The sequence below is a fragment of the Ursus maritimus genome, unplaced genomic scaffold, assembly GCF_017311325.1.
Source record: "Ursus maritimus isolate PB19 unplaced genomic scaffold, ASM1731132v1 scaffold_6, whole genome shotgun sequence".
NCBI classification, from domain to species: Eukaryota; Metazoa; Chordata; class Mammalia; order Carnivora; family Ursidae; genus Ursus; species Ursus maritimus.
Genome location: NW_024426774.1, coordinates 3719672 through 3737647, shown reverse-complemented (window position 1 = coordinate 3737647; position 17976 = coordinate 3719672). Strand labels below are relative to the sequence as shown.

General features: G+C 51.5%; 1 long non-coding RNA gene across 2 annotated transcripts in view; it reads right to left on the bottom strand.

Moving 5' to 3' along the window:
* Positions 1-519: 519 nt before the first annotated feature.
* LOC103656952 overlaps positions 520-17976 on the bottom strand; it is a 26160-nt gene continuing 8703 nt past the window's right edge. The window contains exons 4-6 of one of the 2 annotated variants that reach the window (XR_566752.2): positions 15879-16009; positions 13501-13592; positions 520-1611 (exon numbers count right to left, since the gene is read on the bottom strand). This is a non-coding gene — a long non-coding RNA (uncharacterized LOC103656952). The remainder of the gene's footprint in view (positions 1612-13500; positions 13593-15878; positions 16010-17976) is intronic. The other variant, XR_566741.2, reaches the window with a different exon arrangement.

The window sequence follows — 17976 nt, the reverse complement described above, 5'->3', positions numbered from 1 at the left end:
AATCCTGGCCACCCTTCAAGGTCAACTTCATGCTCCATCTTCTCAACGAACTTCTCCAAGACCACTCCAGCCATCCAAGGCTGGGCTTGGCGGGAGGCAGCGTGTGTTCAACGGGATCAGCTCAATAAAAATGCTCGCCGAAGCAGCAAACTACTCCAGGAGAGTTGTCTGAGTTTTCCTCCCTAAACCCACAGCCCTGTCCTCATCACCACTACGTGCTTACTCCCTCTGGGTCAGCCTGGACTCAGCCTTCTGGCTCACGTGGGCAACAGTCCCCAGCATCCTTCTGTATGGACACTGGCTACTACCCAGCCCCATGTCATAGGAGATGGCTTTCTCTGGGCCCCGCACATCTCCCGCTGCCCGGACATTCCCAGTTACACTGAGCACTTGGATTCAGCCCTGAATCCAGAGCAGGGCAGAGACACAGTAAATATTATCAGGAATGAGGAAGAAGGGGAAACCTTTCATTGATTGGACTCCCCTGCAAAAAAAAAAACAAAAAAAAAAACCACCAAAGATGCTTTACTCTCTTTATTTCTTTAGTGCTCAGAAATACAAAGACATCTTTCCACTTGGAAATCTCACAACATAAACTCAGTCCTATCCTGACAGGGAGGAAAGGACGGGGGGCGGGGGTGCAGAGGTCCACTGCTTGATCCGAAGTAGCTGCGGAGCCACGGAAGCTAGGTGCCTGAGGCCCCACGTTCCAACAGTCCGGGGTGACGCAGGCAGGCAGCAGAAGCAGGTGCAGACAGGACAGGCCGACGTGAAACAGGCCTGCTGTGCGCGTCGTGCGCGTCGGGGGCACCCACGCTCCCCGAGTCGGCGTGGCCCCCGAGTCTTCCTGGTAACGCCTCCCGTTGCCCCGCCGCGGTGCGCGACACCCACGTCGCTCACTGCACATTCACTCTTGAACTTTATGTTCTGCTGTTCTCTTTTCGCACATTGTTCAGAAATAAATGCTGGTGCCCACATTACATTTTGCTTTTAAATAGCCTGCCGCAGAGGAGACTTGCCCAGTGCTCTCTGAGCCACGCCAGGCGGGATCCAGGCCATTTGCACGGAAGGCAGAAGTTGGAGCTGGTGCGAGTTCACGGGTAAGGCACGTGGAGGCCTGCCCTTGCTCCTGGCACAGCCGTCGCCAACCAGGGGGCTTGAAGGGAAGTCTCTTAACTGTTCTCAATTAAGGCTGGCTTTTCTAAAAAGCACCCTATGCCAGGCTTTTTGGTCTCAGGACCACTTCATACTCCTAGAAATTACTGAGCATCCTTAAGGAGCTGGCGTTCATGTGAGCCGTATTTGTGAAGATATTTACTGTACTAGAAATTAAAACTGAGAAAGTTTTTGAATATTTCTCAATTTGTATCAAAAAATCACAATACAGATTCATTACATATTGGCATAAATTTTACATTTTAAGAAAAATAACTGTGTTTTCCAAAGCAAAAAAATAATAGTGAGCAGAATGGCAACTCTTTATTTTTTCCCAGGCCCCCTAAATGTCTGAATTATTGAGAGATAGCTGGATCCCCACATCAGCTTCTGCTTTCAGTCTGTGCATTTTGTTAAGCTGAGGAACGTGAAGAAAACTCAGCCTCATATATGTAGCTGGAAAAGAGAGAACAACTTCGTAATAGGCTTTTCAGATCGCTGTGGCTATTCTTCTTTGATACGACACCAAAACTCAACAAGTGATACTCTCTTAAAGGTTACTTGCAATAAAGAATCTGAAACCATATCAATTAATTTTGCAAACACTGTTTCACTTAAACCCACTATCGTGCACCTTGAATATTGCTTTTACCTCTTCATGAATTTGCAACACCATGCATTGGTCATTTGGAAAATATTGATTCATTCAGCTGTGAAGATCTAATGATATGTTGACACATTTCATTATACAACCTCCGGAAATCATAGCATTAACATAACCACTAACCTCACCAGAAAAGTCTGAATCAGGAAGCTATCAAGCTCACAGGAGTGGATACAAGTTTTCTAAAATTCTAATTTTCACTTGGAAGTTTTAATTGTACAACTGGCAACAAATATTGTCAGTTATTTTTCTTGAAGAAACAGGCTCGCTCCATTTATTTTCAAGAAAATGTATGCAAAACACCCAGATCTGAATCACCTAGTTTGTCTGTCAATTGTCCTTCCATAAACAGCACGTTGCAGGGAAAGCCTGGACGAGAAAACCAGCCCCTTGCCAATGATCGGCGACGTCTGGCCACGTGAGCAGAACTTAATTCATACCTCGGAAGCAATTTCACTCGGGGGAAGAAAAGTTTTTTTCACAGTGTTGGCAAACATTTTTGTTAATGTATCCAATCAATCAATGGTGATCTTAAAAGAAATGTTACAATTTTTCATGGAATCAAAAATCAGTGAAACCATTTTGATCATTTAATTCTTCTTCATTTAGTGATATTTTTAAAAGTCGATATAACGCTTCCTTCACCCTTATTTTTTTTTTCTGCCTGAGGTGTGGGAGAATGGCGAGGGGGCTCCATGTGGCCACGGACCCTGGTGCCAGGCTGCCAGTATTGGAATCCCGGCTCTCTCGCTGCTTAGCCATGTAAGTAGGACAAGTTTCCAATGGCTCTATGCCTCAGTTTCCTCATCTGTGTAATGGGGCAATTATAAAGCATCTGCTGGGTGGTGTTGCTGTGAGGACCAAGTGAGCTCTTGACAATGATGATGTCGCTAGAGGCATGTTACCACCCAGGTAGGCAGGCTGCATCCCAGGGCTCTGCGCTTGGTAGGAAAGCCTCCACGACTGGCTGGCTCTCCCACCCCCACCCCAAAAGCAGCATGACCCCTGTCTTCGGGGACAGCATGTCCAATAATCTAGAAGAGTTCAATAATAGACAGCCCTCCTAGCTCTCTCCTCCTCTTGTCAGTGAGGGGTGACAGGAGTGAGGAGCGAAAGGCCCAGCAATTGGCCCAGATACCCGAGCCCTTCGGTCTGGAAGCTTCACAGGGCTGGGAGAAGATGGTGGTAGGGGGTGCCCAGGACCTTGTGATCCAGTGATCTGCCATCATCACCTTCCAACGTGGGCATGTGTGACAGGATAGGTGACCTGGGGAGTGCCCACAGGCTCTGGTCCAGCAGCTGAGCATGAGGCAGGAATGACCTAGGGGGCGGTCTGTGGAAGCTCCCACCACAGGAGGCACAGGCTCCATGCGTGGAAGGTGACGCACCAGCCCACCCAGCCCAGGGAGGGCCTCCTCACATGGGAGCAGTAAGGGACTCTCCCCGGGGTGGGGACCCACTGCAGAGCAGGGGCAGACCCCATCCCACAAGGCACAGTGCTCGGGAACAGGCCTTGTGGGAAAGGGGCAGAGGGTAGAAGACAGGCTGCTGACCATCTTAACCTTAGACTCTCAGCCAGGAGTGGAGTCAGCACAGGTGACTCAAACAGAAAGTACCTACAAAACAGGTGAGAACACCTAGAACCAAAACACACAGCACGCACGTGAATGTGTGATCTGGGCAGTCAGGCGCAGCCATGCAGCTGCTCACTGTCCAGGAAGCCCTTCTGGTGTGCTCTTACCTGAGGCCTGTCCTACCCAAGGTTTCACTCACAAGGAACTTTGGTGACCCTCAACTTGCAGTAACCTTAGACCCCGTCTGAATTTCTTTCACAAGAGATCTTTGTCAACATTGCCTACCGCTGTTTTCCTACTGAATGGGAGAAAATATTGCAAGTCATATATCTGATAAGGGGCTAATATCCGAAATATATAAAGAACTCATGCAACTCAATAGCAAAAAACAGAAAAACAAAACAAAAGGAAAAGAAAAAAGAAAAAAATCCAATTAAAAGTGGGCAGAAGATCTGAGTAGACTTTTTCCAAAGAAGACCTACGGATGACAAACAGGTACCCAGAAAGATGCTCAAAGTCACTCATCATAATGGAAATGCAAATCGAAACCACAATAAGGTATCACCTCACACCTGTCTGAGTGGCTGTTATCAAAAAGACTAGAAATAACAAGTGTTGGCAAGGATACGGTGAAAAGGGCATCTTGGTAGGGAATATCACCTATTCATTGAGGTCACTGTGGAACACAGTATGGCGGTCCCTCAAAAAATTAAAATTAGAGCTGCTCTATGATCCAGTAATTCCACTTCTGAGCATTCCTCCAAAGAAAATGAAAACACTAACTTAAAAAGATGCACCCCCATATTCTTTGCCACATTATTGACAATTGCCGAGACATGGGAGCCAGCCTAAGTGTCCACCGATGGATGAATCAGTGAAGAAATTGTGATATACCCCGGCAGTGGGATGTTATTCAGCCATAAAAAAGAATGAAATCTTGCCATTTGCCCCATGAGTGGACCTCCAGGGCATTATGCTAAGTGAAACAAGTCAGAAAAAGATAAATGATCTCTCTTACAGGTGGAATCTCAGAAAAAAATTAATTAAAAACCCTGCCCTCACAGATAACCAAGCTCATAGAGAACAGATTAGCGGTGGCCAGAGGTGGGGAGTAGGGAGGAGGAGAATTGGGAGAACTGTTTTTGGTATTTTGTTTGCTTGTTTAAATAAATTGGGGGGGGGAAGAGCCCTCCCCTCGAGAATCTGACACTATAGCTGGGAGAGACAGATAATGAACAATAAACAGAATAGTAAGTAATTATATAACATGTTCGAAAGCGCCATAAAAATCTACGGACACAGCACAGAGATTAAGAGTCTGCAGTGCTAAACGTGGGCAGGTTTCACTGAGAAAATGACATTTAAACAAAGATGTGAAGGAGGTGAGGTGGTTGTCTGTGTGACTGTCTGGGGAAAGAACCCTCCAGACGGAGGAATGGCCTGTGCCAAAGCCCATGGCGGACACTCACCTGAGCAGAGGAAGAGCAGAGAGGTCAGTGTACCTGGAACTGAGTTAGCAACAGGGAGAGGATGGGGGATGACAGGGTGCCCAGCCCATGTGGGGCCTTCTAGGACATTACAAGGGCTTTGCCTTCCACTCACGGATGAGTGAGAAGGGAGGGCAGGGGCTCTGGAAGGTCTCAAGCCCAGGACTTGTAACAAGATGATCCGCGGGCCATCACTGAACTAGCCAAGCCCAGCGGCAGGAAGACCAGGGAGCACTACTGCAGTCACCCAGACCAAGGAACATGGTGGCACCGGCCAGGCGGTAAGTGCCAGAACCTGCACGTGGTTTGAACACTGGTTCAATGGGATTTTCTGGCTTTCTCCATTTGGGGAGAAAGCATTCACGGTGGGGTTGGTGCAAGTAAAAAAAAAAAAAAAAAAAAGTTATTCACTAACAATCATATTAAAATGGTATTCCAAAAAAAACCCCAATGATGGTATTATTTTTCACCCATCATGTTGACAAAAACACTGAGAAGCATATAGAGAAAGAAGTACTATTATCCCATCTGGGAATGTAAATAGGGGTCGTCTTTCTGGAGAACGATTTACTGAATCTACCAACATGTGATATCCCACACCCTTTCACCCGGCACGCCATTTCCAGTTGCCTGCCCCACAGAAACACACCCACGTGTCCAAACGTGCAGGAAAATGTTCACAAAAGGACAGTCGCTGCCACAGTGTCTTTAAAGCAACCAACTGAAATAAACCCACATGCTTATCGATAAGTGATTGGCCAAGTAAACTGGGGGCAGACACACTACAGATTACCACCCATCCTTCAAAATAATGAGGTACATACGCACCTACATCTGTTAAGGAAAAGGCCTGGGAGGTGCCCTGAATTGCCTGTCGGGATTACTTACAGGAGAGGGCAGGTTGAGCAATAGAATTAGAGGAGCATTATGTCTTTTTGTTCCAGGTCGTTCTGCATTGTCCTTCCCTTACAGGTGTAAGAGCAAATCCAGGCATGATTTGTGTGATTGTCAATGTACGCTTTTAAGCTTAGACACTAGAACATTTAAGGCCCCGTCCTGAGTGCCCACAGTCCGCAATCACGGAATCTCGGGACACAAACCCCCCCCCATCTCTGTCATACCCTCTGCCAGAGGCCAGTTTTTCATGCATTTCATAAAGCTAAAGCTTCAGGCTCATTACTAACCTAGGTCCTTTTAAAATAAGTAGTCATTTTGTGTAGCTAATACTACATCTTAAATTTTGTATTTTCATCTTAAAGAGGAGTCTAAAAGTGTAAGCCCCATAAACCTGCACCTGCCCTCACAGCTGCTCACCCTGGTGTCACAGCCCCGCCCGGGGGCAGGACGGCAACATCTCCCACGAAAGCCCTTTGCAGGCCTCCCTACAGACTGAGTGGTGACAACAAGCAAAGGTGGAAAGGGGAGCTAAGAACCAATCCCCCCAAAACAAAGAACAGCCAATGGGTAGACATAACCTCGGTGAGACCCCAGAGTCCTTTTCCACAGCGTGCTGAGAAGCTCGAGCAATGTTATCGGAGACGCCATGAGCCTGGAGGTCAGACCAGGAATGAACACAAGAGAAATAGGAAGGGAAATTGAAAGAAAGTCAAGACAGTCCCTAAAATGAGACCCATAATTAAGGAAACTGTTCTTTAGAGTAGAGAATCTTTCAGCCACAGAAACCCAGAAAAACAGGGAGCCAGAAAAGAAGCAGGTCTGTCTCAGGAATGCATTTTAACTCTCCGGTCCCCATGGCCAGCGCCCCTTGCAACAGAGATGGGGGAGAGAAACGCTCTGAAACCGAATGTCACTAAGCATTCACATATGCTAAGCTGCTCCCTGGCTCCGATCCCACAGTCACCAGGCAACCGCTGGATTAAGGAGTTTGCCAGGTAGATTTCCCCACACAGACTAGGGTAAGCGCAGGACTCAGCTCTCTGGACCCTTCGACAGATGGAGTTCTCACTGTAAAACAACAGGCCGACACCCAGCATAGACATCAGTGCTGTGAGTGTGGCTAATGTGAGTCTGCCCCAGAGACAGGGATTTGGGATTTGTCGCACAGCCAGTCCAGCCCCCCGGACCGTGAGCATGTGCCCACGGCCCACATGTGGACTGCTGTGTGACCTTTCACACAGCTGTCATCCAAATTAACCGTGTGCAAGCTGAGTTGTGCACTCAGCGACACGCCGTGGCGGGGTGGTACCGCTGGGTCCACACCAGTGGGATTACATGCAGCTGACTGGCCACCATAGAAGCCAGCTGGCAAGTCTGCGACATGGTGTGACAAGGCAGCCCAGATCTGAGGTCAAAGCCAGCTGTTAGCTGGTGTGTGGCTACCTAGGCTGGGGTCCATGTCCTGATAGGTACCCACAGATGGCGACCTCCTTTCCCTCCCCGTCCCTGCTAGAAACTGTCACGGGAAAGGCAGGAGGCAGCCCCTGGCAGGTGTCATGTGTTTCTTATCTCCAACAAAAGGAGTCCTAAATGCTGGGCAGGAAATCGCATCCCTGGGGCAGAGCTGTCTTCCAAGAGTGACTCCATCCTCCATCCGTGGATCTTTGCATCTGTGATCAGGAGATCGAGTGGGAGAACAAGAGAGGGGCCTGCTCTGGAGTCTGGAGACAGTGGCTGCCTTCCGGGCCTTGCCAAGTAAAGAGAACAGAAATAGCGGGACAATAACCATACAGGGTGAGCGCAGAGCGGGCACCTGAGAGAAAGTTCGTGGGACAACGTCAGTGATGGGTCGTGGCTGGGTCCTGGTTAAAAACCATGATGGAGGGACGCCTGGGTGGCTCAGTCAGTTAAAAACCATGATGGACAGCTCTGCGGACAGCAGTGAGATGCCGTTCCCCACCAGAAATGAGCAGCACTTCCTGAGACCTGGTTCCTTCTGTTCTCATAAGCAGGGGCATTTTTTTTCTTCATTCAAAAGAAACAAAATACAGAAAAATCAAAGAACAGATGCAGAAGCCATGAAACACCAAAAGGAGGATTTGCATCTGCTCAAGGGGACTCATTGGCAGGCCAGGCCCTAGCGGACCAGGAGACCCGGGGATACACGTCTCTAGAACAAGATGTGAGGGCGCTCCAGCTGCAACATCTGTCACCCCACTGATGGCCAGAGTTGACCGGGCTGATCTGGCTGGCTAGGCAGGTGACCCTTCTCCCCTCACTGCTCCATGTGCGTCCCTCCCGAAGCTACTCTGTGGGAGAGGGTGACCTTCCCTGAGAAAGGAGGACCCTTCTGGGGTCAAGGGTATAGGAGCAGCTGCGCCCCCTGCTAGAACCTCCCAATAAGCCCTTCAGGGCCCTTTGTAGGAGAGAGTAGGGTAGTCAAGCTTCCACGACTCCAGACACAGCCAGATGAGGCGCGGCAGGCCCCTCGCGCCCGGACTCACTCTGGCCCCCACATGCCCAGCTGTCTCCACGGCACTAGATGCCTGGAGCCCAGTCTGCCATGCGTCCAGCCTCCCCCCTGACCCCTGAGGGCCAGGGCCGCCGGCTCACGCACGTCCACATCTCAGCACCCACCCTCCACCTCCTCGGGACCCTCAGGGCACAGCAGACGGTCCGCGAGCACTTGTCATGTTGAAATGACCTCGTGGCCTGCTACGGATTCTGCTCCTCGTGGGACTTTTTTCTAATCACCTTCAATTCTTGAAAAGACCTCAAACTTTCAACTGTGTGCTGTGTGTAGATTCTGTCCCTCTGAATATAGGCGATGGTTTCCCCATCTCACCCGGTCACCTGAGGCACAAAATAAAATCAGCTTTGGAAACCAGAACCCGGAAGGAGAAGACCCCTCACTAAAATCTCCCAAGAGGGGCCTTGCTTACCTTCCACAACCATAAATCGTAGGCAAGCAGCCTGAACCATTGTGCTGCGTGCTTCCAAACAGACAACCTGTCACCATAGCAATACTCACATCTGTCATTACCTCAGAGAGAGAACACCTTTTAAAAGAAATCTACTTAGCAACATGTCATGTTAACTTCTGTGCTTCTTACGGATTCGCTCAGGAATCTAGGTCTGAGTGCCCTGGGATAAGGGGTGCGTCTGTGAACAATCTAGAAGGCACGGCCACAGCCCAAAGTGGCCTCTTCCTCAACCTGTCCCCACCTGTCCTTGGATGATTCAGGTACGGGGCCTCCCTGAAGCCAGAGCGTAAGCCCGTTGTTATGAACATAATAGCTGTCACCTTGGCCTTGTGCATGCAGTCTCTAAATCCTCAGGTCAGCCTACGCAGCAGGCGTTCCCCCCCACCGAGCGATGAGGAGCTGCGCTCCTGCACCCCCCGCCCCCCGCCAGTGCAGCCTGCTGCCGCGATGACATCACAAGCCACACCTGGCTCCCAACACACCATCCACACCCTGTGNATCTGCAAATTTTCCCTACAACTCAGAAAAGAGGATTTTTTTTTTTAAATCATCTCCATTTTACGGAAGAGAAAACTATCTTGGAGAAGTGAAGGCTCTTGCCCAAGCTCCCTCGAGAGGACAGGTAGGTGCAGAGACACAGGCTCCCCTCCTCAGTGGGAGCCTCGGTCCACCCCTCTCTGAGCCCAAGAAGAGGCCACCCAGAGCCTTCTCCCACTTGGTTTCAGAAGAAAGTCCAGACTCTTGCACTGGCTAAAAATCTTCCCAAGCAGGCTAGTCCATTGGCTAGGCCCTCAATTCTTCCAGACCTTACGTGGCACTTTCTTGTCTTTTAGGGAAATAAGGATGAAGGAAGCATGTGTGGGACTTTCATGCCCAGGAGTCTCCTGAAAACCTTGTCAAAATGCAGATGCTCACTGGGTAGACTACGAGTGGCCTGAGAGGCTGCATTTCCAACCAGCTGCCAGGGGAGGCTGCTGGTCCTCAATCACACCTTTAGGGAAAGGGGAGAAGGCTCCTCAGTTAAGAAGAAAAGATGCACTGTAAAAAGATGGGGTGTTACCCCCAGGACAACCCAGGACTAAAGCAGGCTGCGTGTTCAGACCTCGTGCTGCTAAGGAAGTCTTAGAGCACAGGAAGAGAACCCGGCTCCTGAGGCTGACTTCTAACCTTTAGGAGACTGACTCTATACCAGGAGCCCCTCTCAGGCTCAAAGCCACTACTGATAGTAGGTTATCTTCATTCCTGACCCCCCAGGGCCTGGCCTACACTTGGCATATGCTAGATGCCCAATAAATATGGAAGGAAGGAAGGAAGGAAGGAAGGAAGGAAGGAAGGAAGGAAGGAAGGAAGGAAGGAAGGAAGGGGAGGGAGGGAGATTTGGTTAAAAAAAATTGACTTGCATCAAAGAAGACTCTGAGGTGTGATCTATTTTATAAATTATGTAATGCTTGGACTGTCCAAGACGGGCACAGAATGGCTACTCCATTCCCAATAATTAACTGATAGAAAGAATTCAGTCTTGCTCATGAAGTTGTATGCATTTCTGTCACTCCATGGGGTCTAGAACCTACCTTGCATATACTAACTACATCAGCCTTCTAAAACCAAAGAAACTTCTGGATTTTGGAAAGATGTAATTTTAGGACCTGTGATAGTTATTTGTGTGTCAGTTTGGCTGGGCCCAGATATTTGGCCAAACATCATTCTGGAAGTTCCTATGAAGATGTTTACAGATGAGATGAACATCTAAATTGGTGGATTTTGAGGAAGCAGATTGCCCTCCATAATGTAGGTGGGCCTCCTCCAATCAGTTGAAGGGATGAAAAGAATGAAGACTGATGTCCCCCAAACAAGAGGGAAATTGGCCAAAGACGGCCTTTGGATTTGAAATGCAACATCAGTTCTTCCCTCGGTCTCCAGTATGATGGCGCACCTTGCAGACTTTGGCCTTGCTAGTCTCCTTAATCACGTGAGCCAATTCCTTAAAATCTGTCACTTGTCTGCTCACTCTTTCATTCATATATATGTATATACACATATATGTATATATATATATATGAAGAACCCTGGCTAATACAGGGCCAAAAAAGGAACTACATTTTATAGCAGATAGTAAACATCACTTATCCCGAAAGATACTAAAATATAACACAGACTGGAACAGAGGCTGAATATACTCGTGGCTGATGAACTAACAAGTCACAGGACATCTCTAAACCCAGAGGAACATGGGACTATGCCCTCAAAGAGTAACTGTTAAACTCCTACCCCCCACCCCCAACCCCGAATGGATCCTCGGATTACACTTAGAGAAATACTGCAGAACAGGTTTCCTTGGAGGGACAGTCTTGGTCAGAATGAGGGGGCCATTATATTCTAAAATACAATATGAGTTCTCCTCATATGCCCTTCAAACATTAGGCAGACCGTATGAAACCATATTTGACCAACTTTGACCTATAAAAATGACAATTTTGTATAGTTAACCTAATATATCTACTTGTGCCTCATCCTTTAGACCACACTGAATAAAGCCCCATTACACCCAGAGTCCTCTCTCTTACAGAGCCTCTAGAATGTTCTCTGTCTTGCCATCCCACCTACATTGGCAGCAGGGTGGTGCTGTGTGAGGCTGGGGCACACTGCATGGGTGGGGGGCAAGTCACTTCCTCTCCCAAGCCTGGGTCCCGAGCCACGAAGTGCTGGCGCTAACAGTCCTGCCTCCTTGGGGCTGAGGCAGGACCCAGTGAGGGGGTGCCTGGAAGCACCGGTGGGTGCGCCTCTCATTTTAACCTGCACCACTATGAGGGGTCAATGGTGCTCTCATGGAGGCCTCATTCTTTGCTGGAAGGTGCTAGAGAAACACCCCTAATCCTTGTCTCCTGGGACACATGGGCTGCTGGAAACTCTGGGGCCTGGCCCGACCCAGTGTTTACAGACCCTCCTACCCCAAGAAGTCAGAGACCAGAGACCTTCTGAGGGTGGGGCCCTGCCACATTCACTGTCTTCCCAGTGCCTGACATGAGGCCTAAGGCACAGCACAAGGGATGAGTAAGTGAAGAAAGGAAGGAAGGAGAGTTTCGTCCCGCCTTAGACCCCTGCTGACCATTCCCTCCAGGTTACCCACCAGTCTGGTTCATGCACCTGCCCACCATCTTCCCTCTGAGGCTGTAAGGCCAGCTCCCACCCGGTGGAGAAGCCAGCTTCCACCACCCCTCCCTGGCACTGCCACCAACTCACCCATGACCCACGGCTTCTGCCACCCAGATGAGCCCAACTGGGCCCCCACCTTTGCTGGCCCACACAACCTGTACATTCCCAGCCTGGAAACCAGCTCCAGTGTTCACCCCTGAGCACCCTGTTCTTCGGCTGCCTCTGCTCGTCCAAAGCCCGGGGCTGGGTGGAGGGGACCACAAGAGGCCGGGGATACCGCACTGCCATGTGGCCTCTGCAGCCTTCTTGAGGCCGCACGCAGTGACCTGGGGCCGTCCTGTGGGCACTAGCAGCCCACCTTCAGCCCTGCCTCATCCTCCTCACTGGCCTCCAGGAGCCTCGCAGGTCCCGCACTAAAGCACCACCAAGATGGCGAGCCCTGGGCTGCACACCCAAAACACACACTCCTCCCTCCAACCAGGGGACCTGCCGAGTGCCAGGGGCCCCAGACCCTGCGGCAGGAACCCACATGAATGGCCCTGGAAAAGCCGTACTGGGAGGAAGGGTAGAGGGAAGGGGCTGAAGACCATGTTCGAAGAGAGAAGCCACCCCTGGGGACGAGGTGGCATCAACCAGGCGACCAGGCCCAGCTCTGAAGCCAGGCGTGGCGGGAGTGATTTAAGGACCAAGGAATACAACGCTTTACAACCTCAATTAATGATCATTTAAGTGGCAAATACCCTTACAGAAGACTTCCCTTTGGTTTTGCTTAATGATCACTATTTAGAGAAAGTCGTGCCCACACACACACACACACACAGAGCAGATACTGCGTCTGACTCGTGCTCCTGAGGAAGTTCAAGAAGGGGAGAAAAGAAAGATCACTGGAGAGAAGAATCAGCTGCTGAAGCCCAAAACCGAAACATCACCACGAATCTCAGCAAGCCTACGTTCCGGCTGTGACGATGCGACAAGGGCCTGCTCTCCGTGGCGGGGCGCAGGGTCTGCCTCGGTGGCTGACCTAGCTTAGTTTGCTTTACTGTCGCAGCTGGGAGGCTCATTCACCACCAGCTGACTCCTACCACCGAAAGCAAATCGTGTGCGGGGGACAGACCCGCCCTGCAATCGCCACACCGGGGTGTAGGCCGTGGCTTTTAACGCTTCTCCCCCCGGGAATTCCCTCTCCCTGCAGGACCAGGAAGCAGATGTAATCACAGTGGCTTCCCCTTCTACCCAACATCCTAAAGATGGGGGCTCGTGGCCCCTTTGGCTCTTGGGAGGTCCCCGAGGTTAGGGTGGCCGCCTCCGGCTGACCCGAGGCCTGGCTGTCCAGGGCCTGGGAGCCCCGGGTCAGACACAGAGGCCGAGCGGCCCTGCAGCTGACTGCTGCGCATTCGGGGCTGGCTTAGCGAACAGCCCCCCGGGACCCTGCATTCACCGGCACAAAAAGTCATTGGCAGCCCTCAGCGATGCGGGCCCGGCATCCAGACTTTCTCACCGCCAAACAATGCTCGCTCCACACCGTGCGCCTGCTAAGAAGTCCAACATTTCATTAAACAAATCAAGTACGGATTTGGTAGCTTTACCTTCTATAAAGATGCAAGGCTCTTTGCAGCGGAAGGAGCGCTGGCAGCTTAAGTCCTAATCCTTCACACAGCCCTCAAAGTAGCCATAAACCCTGAAAGAAATTAGAACAGGTTGAAGGGAAGTGACAGCCCGGATAACTGAGCCTCACTCTTCTTCGCTCTGTTTCTTCCCTCCTTTGTTTTCCTCTCTCTTTTTCTCCCACCTGTAATGTAGGCCATATTCATATATTTCATACCGTGTAAGCCCTCTGAAATTGCTTCTTGAGCAGGGAGGAAATAACGCCAACATGCGAAATGAGATGAAGTGAACAGGGAGCTGTCGGATCGTCACCTGACCAAGGAGGGAAATCAGGCCCTGATGGGACATCCTTGCCCACGTGCCCCAGGGAGCATGTGCCCCAGGCCAGCGGAGACTGGGCGGTCAGGACATGAGCCTCCCAGGCTCCCGCAGAAGCAGCAAGGTTAGGGACTTGAGCGGGTTTCCAGCTTCCAAGGCTCCTGGCCCTGACAGAGGCATTTCTGTGATGTCGAAGGAACAGCAGTGTCAGGATTTCCTGAGGTGACAAAATCACGCCCACAAAATGAAAATGCACGGTCCTGAGCCCCCTGAGTCAGCGTCTCTGTGTTCTCCACCAAGGATGAAGCCAAGGGTCTGCGCTTTTACCAGGCGGCTCCTAGCTCATGCGACACAAGCACCACTGCCCTGAAAACATCATACGCCCTCCGGTCTCTGCGTGGGGTGACCAGGGCCCTCCCAGGGCGCCCACACCAAGGGTCCTGCACCCCCAGATCTGAGCTTTAGACGCTTCCTTGCTCTGCCTGCCCTTCCCTCTCTGACGCCCACTCCCCTGGGAAGGCAGCTGCAGGGCACCCTGTTTTCTGACCCTGGCCTGATGCCCTGCTCCTAACGCTCCCCTCCCTGCATGAGTCCCACCCCAGTGCCCAGGACATCACGGAGGCCTGACTGGCTCCCCCACCAGCCTGCCAGCGCTGCCCACAGCCTTGTGTTAGCCTTCACTAAGCCTCAGGCAGGGTAGATGGCAAGTAAATGTTTATTGAACAAACAGATGGATCTTTATTACTTTCCTCCAGGAGCTCACTTGCCCCAAACACACAGCTTGTGACAAAACAAAGCCCAACCAGACCTCTTGCTTGATTCCAGTTTGCAAGCTGTGTGCATTTCCATGTCTCTGAGCCTGGTGCCTGCCATTCCCCCTCTTCTCTCCCTCACTGAACGGGAATTAAGCCTCAGCTTAAATGCCATCTCCTCTAGGAACCCTTCTTTGATTTCCCCTTATTCATTCAACAAACATGTCCTGAGTGAACACCCTGGCTCAGGCACTTTGCTGGGCTGAGAACAAGCCAAGAACAGACAGGAGGCGTCCCTGCCTGGACACTCAAGGAGCAGCCAAATGCCACAGTGATACGTGTCCCTAGCCTCTCCTAGTACCTCTTCCAGAGTCCTTCTTCAGAGCCATTTCACTCCTACATCCTAGAATTACACATCACGCACGCAACACGCAAGCACAAAGGCACGGCACAGCGTCTAACAGGCAATGAGCAAGCCCTGAGTCGTGCTCATGAACCCGCACACTTAAAAGGACAAGTTCCTCCAGAAAGGTTTGTTGAATAAACAAAGCATAGAAAGAAACAGCAGGGGGATCTAGGTGAGGCTAAAAACAAAAGCTAACACCACATTAAAACCACAAAGAGATACCATTACACACCGATCAGCATGGCCAAAACCCAGAACTGTGCCAACACCAAGTGCTGGCGAGGACAGGGAGCCACAGCAACCCTCCTGCATCACTGGCGGGAACGCAGAAGGGTGCGGCCACTCTGGAAGACGGTTTGGTGATTTCTTACAAAGTTAAACATACTGTTACCATATGATCCAGCAGTCATGCTCCTTGGTGTTTACCCAAAGGAGTTGAAAACTTACACCCACGTGAACACCCGCACCAGGATGTGGACCGCAGCTTTATTCCTAATTGCCAAAACGTGGAAGCACCCAAGATGCCCTTCAGAAGGTGAGCAGACGACCTATGCAACATCCAGACAGTGGGCTGTTATTCAGCACGATAAAGAAATGAGCTACAAGCCAGGAAAGCACATGGAGGAACCGTAAACGTGTATTTCTAAGTGAACTAATCCAATCTGGAGTGACTACATGCTGCATGATTCCAGCCATATGATATTCTGGAAAAGGTGACACTGGATACAGTGAGAAGATCAGTGGTTGCCAGAGGTTACGGAGGGGAGAGGGGAGGGGTGAATAGGCAGAGCATGAAGGGGTTTTAGGGCCGGGAAACTGCTCTGTATATATGATAATGGTGGACCCACACCCCTGTGCATTTGTCCAAACCCGTGGAACGTACCACACTAAGAGCGGACCATGATGTCAGCCGTGGACTTTGGGTGACGCTGCTAACGACGGGTCACTGTAGGTTCGTCAACTGCACCAAACGTCCCACTCTGGAGGGGGATGTTGATAACGGGAAGGCTGTGCCTGTGTGGGGGCAGGAGATATAGGGGAACCCTCTGTACCTTCCTCTAATGTTCCTGTGAACCTAAAACTGCTCTAAAAATAAAGTCTTTAAAAAGTCTTTAAAGAAGAGCATCCATTATAATAGTAGCCACTCTCTGCCTTACTCTTGCTACTGACAAAACCAAGGTCCGCAGTTAACACACATCAGAGCTGAAAGGATAGCAGCTTCATCCGGGCCCTGAGCCACCGCTCCCCTAGCACCAGCCCGCCTGCCGGTGGGACAGCAGGATCTGGAGCTGGCCTTCCCAGGGCTGCCGAGGGGCTTTAGCTAGCCACAGCATGGGGGCCTGGGGCAGGTCATGCCAGCCGCCTACGACCCACTGATGACCTCAAGAGACAGGAGCTGCTGAGGGCCCTGGGCCACAGCATGTGCAGTCTGGGCGGTGACATCCTGCATAGAATGGGGACTGGGGACAGCGCAGGCCCTGGAGTCCAAATGCCTGGCAGCAAATGTGGGCTTCTGCCTCTAACCAGCACCTTACTTCACTCCTCCATGCCTCAGTTTCCCCATCAGTAAAATGGGGGTAATCATGCTTTCTACATTGTCAGATTGCTGTGCCATCCAGACGAGGTGACGCTTGCAAGCACCCTGCGGAGCTGGGAGGGAGGAAGCCTGCCATGGGAGGCCGCTGTTCTCGCTCTAGCTGTCACTTCTCAAGCCCTGCACCAGACCCGCTGTCTGCTTAACCTCACCCTCACCCCAACTTAGCTTAACCTCACCCTCACCCCAACTCCAAGGAAGCATGACAGTCTCCATGCTCAGAGGACTTCCCTAAGGCCACCCAGGTAACAAGAGTGATCTGGACCAAGGACCCCTGCCTCCAAAGCTGCTGTGTCGCCCTGCCTTTTGGGGTAAACAGTCCCTGTGGAAGGTGCATCCATCCACAGTGAGCAGCCCAGCCTCGCTGACTGGCACATTCCTCGGGTGGCTGTGACCTGGGAACAGTGATGTCCTGGCTGCAAGAGGAGGGTGGGGGAGGCTGGACAGAAAAGCCCCAGGTAATGTAAATGGAAACTCTAACCGACAGGCCTGCACCTGGTGTTTTTGCATTTCCCAAGACAGCTGAAGGGACTGTGTATGAAGCTTCACACCCCGGAGGAAACCCGTCTGTAGCCATCGGGGCGGCTGGACTGGGTCCCGAAGCCACCTTATGTCCCAGCCTAGAAATTTTGTGCGGGAGCTAATTTAAACACGGCCCCTCAGGAGACCTGGAACCCATCTGGGAGAGGCCCTGACCCAATTCCCAGCCAGGAGTAGGGGGTAGGGATGCTCTCTTGGCTCCAGGGAGGAGGCAGCAATGCTCTGGTCCCCACAGGCTCCTGGGGAATTAAAGGGAGACCCCAAGGCCGCTTGTCTGAGCTGCACGTGAGCTATGCCAGGGAAACCACCCCCGGGGAGCCCTGAGGGTCTGGCTCCTTCTGGCACCAACTATGCGGGCAGCATACCCCAAAGACTTGGGCATCCTGCAGGAAGCGGTCCTCAAATAGATGACGTGAGCTGCCCAAGGTCATGCCCAGCTGGAAGAAACGGGACTCAGAGCTGGGCCTGACTCCAAGCCCCTGGCACCTTCGCTGAGCCTATCCGAGCAGGAACCACAGCCACCACAGCTCGGAGAAACCAGCCCAAATGTGTGCCCGGGCAGCGGCCAGCCTCTAGCACAGGGCACAAGCCGCGGCACTCTGGGGAAACCCCAGACACCAGACGACAAGGTCCGTGGCCTTGAACTACAGTAAGTTATAGGGCAAGCAGTGTAACTATGCAAGTGACCAGAGCCAAATTCCTGCATCAGCAGGGCTGGCCCAGCTGTGTCAGACCGACAGACAGACAGGCACGTGCAGAGCAGTCAGGGGCCTGGTGAGGCTGAAGGAGGCCTCTGCAGCTGTGTGGCGGGGGGGGGGGGGGGGCGGGGCGCGCGGCCGGCGGGCGG